Genomic DNA, 7,471 nt, shown 5'->3' with positions numbered 1-7,471 from the left:
GACTGATGTTTCTCTGTCTCTGGATCTGTTTTTGTTCATTAGTTTATGTTGTTCATTATAGTCCATAAATGAGTGAGATCATGTGATATTTATCTTTCTCTGCCTGGCTTATTTCACTTAGCATAATGCTCTCTAATTCCATCCATGCTGTTGCAAATGGTAAGAATTTTTTCTTTTTTACCACAGCATAGTATTCCATTGTGTAGATGTACCAGTTTTTTTAGTCCACTCATCTGCTGATGGGCACTTAGGCTGTTTCCAAATCTTAGCTATTTTCTTCACCGATACCACTCCTAGGGCAATGGAAACTAAAGAGAAAATAAACAAATGGGACTACATCAAAATAAAAATCTTCTGCACAGCAAAAGTAACCATCAACAAAACAACAAGAAAGCCCATGCATGGGAGAACATATTTGCAAATGTTATCACCGATAAGGGTTTAATCTCCAACATTTACAGGGAACTCATACAACTTAACAAAAGGAAGATAAACAACCCAATCAAAAAAATGGGCAACGGGCCTAAATAGATACTTTTTGAAAGAAGACAGAAGGAAGGCCAAGAGACATATGAAAACATGCTCAAAGTCACTAATCATCCAAGAGATGCAAATCAAAATGACAATGCGGTACCATCTTACATCTGCCAGAATGGCTATCATCAACAAATGACAAGTGCTGGGGAGGATGCGGAGAAAAAGGAACCCTCGTGCACTGCTGGTGGGAATGCAGACTGGTGCAGCCACTGTGGAGAACAGTATGGAGTTTCCTCAAAAAACTAAAAATGGAACTCCCATTTGACCCAGTAATCCCACTTCTAGGAATATATCCCAAGAAACTACAAACACCAATTAGAAAGAATATATGCACCCCTATGTTCATAGTAGCACAATTCACCATAGAGGATATGTTTTTTTAATATATATATATATATATATATATATAGAGAGAGAGAGAGAGAGAGAGAGAGAGAGAGAGAGAGAGAGAGAGAGAAAATCCATCTGTTGCCTCCATTATGCACCCCAACTGGGCATCAAACCTGAAATGAAACCTTTCATTGGCCAAAGCAAGTCATATGACCAAACTCAAAGTCACTGGGGTTAGGGAAGTATACTTTTCTACTCTACTGGCAGGCACTGTAAGGTTACTGGCAGAAAAAGTCATGAAGAATGGGGAACAATCATCCAATCTAAGACACTGGAGTAGAAGCAGAGTTATTCCTGGTGGTGAGAAGCACACAAAAATATAGTTCACTTAATTTTTAACATAGCAGCTGTCACTCAGTAGGTGTTCAATAAATTTATGTTGGATGAATGGGTGGGTAGTAGAAGAAGGATGGAAGTATTGGAAGAAGGAAGGGAGTGAGGGAGGGAGGAAAGAAGTTAGCTAATAGCCAGTTGCTTGTTGCAACTCAGAGAAAGCCATAAGGGAAAGAAGCTAGAGATGGTACATACAAGATTGTACTAGTCCTTTGGGTCTATAGTGGATTACCATATAAGGATAAGGAGATTTTGTGGACCATATGGTTCCTTTTATGAAAACCTGGTACTTGGAAATTTGACTTTCACCATACTAAAATGTTATTTAAACATAACTATTTCCTTTTAATTCTTCCTTAATATTTATCAAAGTTCTTGAAAGTGACAGCATGCCCCAACTTGCCAAAATAAGCCAAGAAAGAGCTTTTTCTTCATGCTTGGCCAGAGTTTTAAAGGGAAAGAGGGGTCAGCCCACAGATGGGGTTGGGCAAGAGACAGCAACAAGTATCAACATGACAAAAGTTGCAGGGAGAGGTTAAGATTCAGGGCTGTGAGACATGCATAGCGGACTTTCCCACCTGGAAATTCACCCTCCAGAGCTCAGCTCAGTTCGCTCTGTGTGAGAGTAGGTTGGGTTCCAGTGCAGTGCAGGGAAAGGGCTCTGCCTGGGGACTTAACTATGCCTCTAACAGGGGTCCTCAAACTATGGCCCGTGGGCCACATGCGGCCCGCCGAGGACATTTATCCGGCCCGCCTGGTGCCGCTGCCTGTCCTGCTTAGCAGCTGACTCGTCCCAGGCCCGCAGTGCGCATAGGAATTTGTTCATAGTTTGTTTTTTTTTTAAACTATAGTCCAGCCCTCCAACGGTCTGAGGGACAGTGAACTGGCCCCCTGTTTAAAAAGTTTGAGGACCCCTGCCTAAAACAAGGTCCCAGACTCCCTATCCACCTCCCCTCTGGCTGCTTTCTTACGCTGACCTGTGCTGCAGTAAGAAGGAATTACTTTCTAATGCTGCCTCCTTTAGGGAGATTTTACTGATGGATAGGGAAACCCCATCCTCCTTTGATCCCATGTTCATATTTACTTGTGCTTCTCTTATGGCCGTTTTCCTGCTCTACTTGCTGGTGTTCTTTCGTGCCTTTGCCTTACCCTGTGAACAACTGGAGGCATATGTCTGCCTCATCTCTGTATTCCCTGCCATGCCCCACCCCATATCTGTAAGAACCCCCAATATGAGCACATTGATTTATCTCCCTCGCCATTCTATGTTAGGGTCTCTGCTATGTGGTAGAGGCTGTATATTGTGGATTTTAAAGTGCAAGCACTGGGAGAAGGACCTGAATAGACACTTCTCCAAAGTGGACATACAGTTGGCCAAGAAACATATGAAAACATGCTCAAAGTCACTAATCATCTGAGAGATGCAAATTAAAATGACAATGAGATATCACCTCACACCTGTCAGAATGGCTATCATCAACAAATCAACAAATGACAAGTGCTGGTGAGGATGTGGAAAAAGAGAACCCTAGTACACTGCTGGTGGGAATGCAGACTGGTGCAGCCACTGTGGAAAACAGTATGGAGTTTCCTCAAAAAATTGAAAATGGGACTTCCATTTGACCAGGTGATCCCACTTCTGGGAATATACCCTAATAAACCTGAAACAGCATTCAGAAAGAACATATGCACTCGTATGTTCACAGCAGCACAATTTACAAAGCTAAGATCTGGAAACAGCCCAAGTGCCATCAGTAGATGAGTGGTTAAAAAAGTTTTGGTACATTTACACCACAGAATACTATTTGGCTATAATAAAGAAGAAACTCTTACCCTTTGAGACAGCATGGATGGTCGTGGAGATTATGGTGCTAAGTAAAATAAGCCAGTCAGAGAAAGACAAGTATCACATGATCTCACTCATATGTGGAATCAAATGAACAAAATAAACTGATGAACAAAATAGATCCAGAGACAGAGAAGCATGGAGCAGGCTGATAAATCTCAGAGGGAAGGTGGGGATGAGGAGAGATTAACTGGGAAATTTATATGCATAGCCCATGGACACAGACAATAGTGTGGTGAAGGCTTGGGAGGAGGGTCTAGGGTAGAGGGGGTCAATAGTAAAAAACAATAAAATAAAACAAAAGTGCAAGCTCAGGAGTTCTGGATTTGAGTTTCAATTCTTCCATTTCTTGGTTGTGGATTTGGACAATTTCCTGAACTGCTCTGTGCCCCCACATTCTCATCTATGAAATGGGATTGTGTGGGGGAATTAAATGAGTTTGCAAATGCAAAAGATATAAATAGTGCCTAACACTTAGTAAGTTCTCAATGTACCCTATTGACAATTAAATGGAATCTCACTCTTTGAAATCTAATTCAATTTCAGCTCAGTGAATGAAAGAAGCACAAGAAGTGAGTTTACACATGTTGATTTTAGGGTTCACGCTGGTAGTCAATGGCCCAGCTGTCTGTTTGTCTAGTGCAGTGGTCGGCAAACTCATTAGTCAACAGAGCCAAATATCAACAGTACAACGATTGAAATTTCTTTTGAGAGCCAAATTTTTTAAACTTAAACTTCTTCTAACGCCACTTCTTCAAAATAGACTAGCCCAGGCAGTGGTATTTTGTGGAAGAGCCACACTCAAGGGGCCAAAGAGCCGCATGTGGCTCGCGAGCCGCAGTTTGCCGACCACGGGTCTAGTGGACTTGACCTAGCTATGAATCTGTGAGCAAAACTGGGAGATTTTCATTTTCTTTTCTGTTACTTTTGTCTTAACTCAAATATTTTCAGAACTTAAAAAAATTCAATTAGGTACTTTCTCCAAGTGGACATTAAGATGTTTGGAAAATCAAAAACAACAACCTGTTAGCATTGTGGCTTGAATGTACTCACTGCTTCTCAACACTAGCTGCACATTAAAATCACCTGGTAGTTTTAAAAAATCTAGATGCCCAGATCCATAACATCAGATTCTTCTGGCACGGGTCCAGGCATCTGACCTTTTTAAAGCTTCACAGGTGATTCCAATGTGTATCTAGGGGTGAGACCCCTGAAAGGAATTCTCTGACAGGTAGATTGTCTTTGCAAACACCTCACTGCAGTGTAAAAATGTGAAAACACCAAGAAGAATGCTAACAGACTCATTTAGACATACTATATCCCATAATATTGCAAATAGAACTCTGTAAGCCCATTTTCTTTTTCACCATGAGTTGTGGCCAATGATGAAGTGGCCCCAACCAGCAAAAGCACTTGCAGACTCTTATAATTTGGCTCTTCCCTCCCTCTTCAACTTTCTGGATGTGGATTTTGGATTCTTTTCTCAAGTGATCCGCTTGGTGAATAGATTGTCCCAAGAGCATGAGGCAATCCTGTTCATGGTGTTCCCTGCTGCTCTTTTTTCTAGGAAATCCACTTGTGTTCTAAGGAGATAATTATATCCACCTCTGCCCCAGCAAGTCATTGAAAAGCCGAGCTAAGGCCAAAGCTCCACCAAAACAGTTTGTAGAGATTCAGATGTAGAAAATACATACACAACTTCTGAGTCCCAAAGTCTCTCATAAACGACTGTGGACAAGCTGCCTGATTAAAGCATGTCACTTCATTTGAAGGCATATTCACATCAGAGCAATGCCTCATTTATCTGACGTCTCAAAGAATGAGGAAACTCACATTCCTTAATTTTCTGAAAATTAAAGCTAATTCTTTTGGATGATCAAATCTTTCATTTTAACCTCTTTATTTAAAAAATGATTATAAATGTGGTCTACAATGGCTGTTTTCTTTAATAGAGAATATGAAAAATGGGAAATGGGAAGTGGGATATTATGTCAAACCTCCAACTCAGTACGACTCAACTTGAGCTCATCATCTTCCCCTCAGAACAAGCTCTGCTTCCATTCTTCTCTGTCCCAGGTAGAGAGGCACCGCCAACCACACAGCTCCTCAGAGAATCAGCCTCCACAGCTCCTTCTCCCTCTTACCCACCCCAGTCAGTCCCTAGACCCTGCTGATTTTGCCACTTGAGTATTTCTGGATCCTCCCCCTCATCTTTATCTCTACCACCACCACCCCTTTTCTGGAGCTTACTAACAACCACCTCTGCCTGTACTACTGAAAAAAGCCGCATCTCCACGCCGCACCAATGGTCTAGTTCAGTGGTCGGCAAACTCATCAGTCAACAGAGCCAAATATCACCAGTACAACGATTGAAATTTCTTTTTTGAGAGCCAAATTTTTTAAACTTAAACTTCTTCTAACACCACTTCTTCAAAATAGACTCGCCCAGGCCGTGGTATTTTGTGGAAGAGCCACACTCAAGGGGCCAAAGAGCCGCATGTGGCTCGCGAGCCGCAGTTTGCCGACCACGGGTCTAGTTAAAGTACTCACCTCCTCAGGTAATATTGTTGTTTGAAAATATTTCAATGGCTTCCCACTGCCTGCAGGATAAAGCCCAAGCTTGGGAAGAGAGTATAGAACACCTTTGGTGACACAGCCTCTGAGGCTCAAACTTTTCCTCTGACCTTCCCTACCTGTCTGTGGATGCTCTGGTTGAAATACAGCTCTGCTTAGGCCCCTGCACACAGGAGCCTCTGGGCTTTGCTCCTCCTGTCTCCTGGAATACTTTTCCCCTTGTCTTCCTGCTTATTGGCTGAGATGGATGCCCCTCCTTAGAGGTCCCATAATGCCTTGTGCATATTATAGGGTCCAGATGAAGAACATGCTCAATTCAATCATGTGGGGATTTAGTTCAGTGTCCACTCACATTTTTCTCTCCCTGCTTTCACTCTTAGCTGCCACTTATCAAGGCCATCTTTGGGCACATTTTTAATTGTCTCCTAACTCCCCTGACATTCATGATAGCAGCTTTTAATCTGCAGTGGCTTGAGGAATTTGATAACCAGGCTGATCAGGAGTTGTAGATCCAAAAAAAAAAAAAAAAAAAGTCAAGAGTGGTTAGGTCTGAATCTTGGCACAATGGGTGATACATTTTTCTTTCTACTTTTCATTTTTAAACTAAATTTCCTCTAATGAATATGCACTATATTTATGATGATAAAGATATAGATTAAGAGTTTCAGTAAAGCTTTTAGTGAAGGTCAGCACCTTAGGCTAATTCATTAGAATCTAAATGGGATCTCCAGACCAGGACCAGCAGCCTCACCTAGAAACTTGGTAGAAATAAATAATTCTTGGTTCCACACCAGGACTACTGAATCTGAAACTCTGAAGCTGGAGCCTAGCAATTTGTGTTTTAACAAGCCCCCCGCCGCCAGGTGATTCTGGTGCAGGCTCAAGTTTGAAAATCACTGGTTTGAGGAACTAAGTCAAGAGTGTTAACATAGGGCCAAAACCGGTTTGGCTCAGTGGATAGAGCGTCAGCCTGAGGACTGAAGGGTCCCGGGTTTGATTCCGGTCAAGGGCATGTACCTTGGTTGCGGGCACATCCCCAGTGGGAGGTGTGCAAGATGCAGCTGATCGATGTTTCTCTCTCATCGATGTTTCTGACTATCTATCCCTCTTCCTTCCTCTCTGTAAAAAATCAATAAAATATATTAAAAAAAAAAAAAGAGTGTTAACATAGGGCTTGGTGACAGCTATTTCAGATGCTTGGAGGTTTTTTGGTTGTTGCTTATTTCCAAGTTCAAGGTCCTGTGTTCTATTTTAAAAATGTTGGTCAAAGTATTGACTGAATGGAAAACTGTGATAGAAGAAAATTGCTGCTAACAAGACACAGAGGCCAGGAGTCATTGGGGCACTAACTATGACTTTGGGAATGCGGTATTATAAGGCAGGGGAGGTGCCACAGAAGGTAAACTGGGGGAGAAGAAAGTACCCTTTTTCTTTCTTTTTGTTCTGGGGAGAGCTTGGGAACTGTGTCTGGCTTCGAGATCTGGAATAACATTTCAAAGTTTTCTTTATTTTGACATAAATAAATTTTAAATTTAAAACATAATACAAATAAATACAAAGTAACCTGTGCGAACAGATCAAAAGGGTATGTGATGAAAAGTAACTCTTCCTTCTATCTTAGAACCCTAGACTCTCGCTTCAGAGGTAACCACTCTTTTTATCCTTTCAGACATATTCTATTCATCCACAAGCATATATAAATTCATATATCCCCTTTTGACACAAAAAGCTTGTTTTTTTCCTCTCTCTCTCTCTTTAACAACTGATAGTCAATTTATTAAAAAGGCTGAT

Source organism: Plecotus auritus, assembly GCF_963455305.1.
Source record: "Plecotus auritus genome assembly, chromosome: X".
Lineage (NCBI taxonomy): Eukaryota > Metazoa > Chordata > Mammalia > Chiroptera > Vespertilionidae > Plecotus > Plecotus auritus.
Note: the sequence above shows the minus strand (reverse complement) of the source record.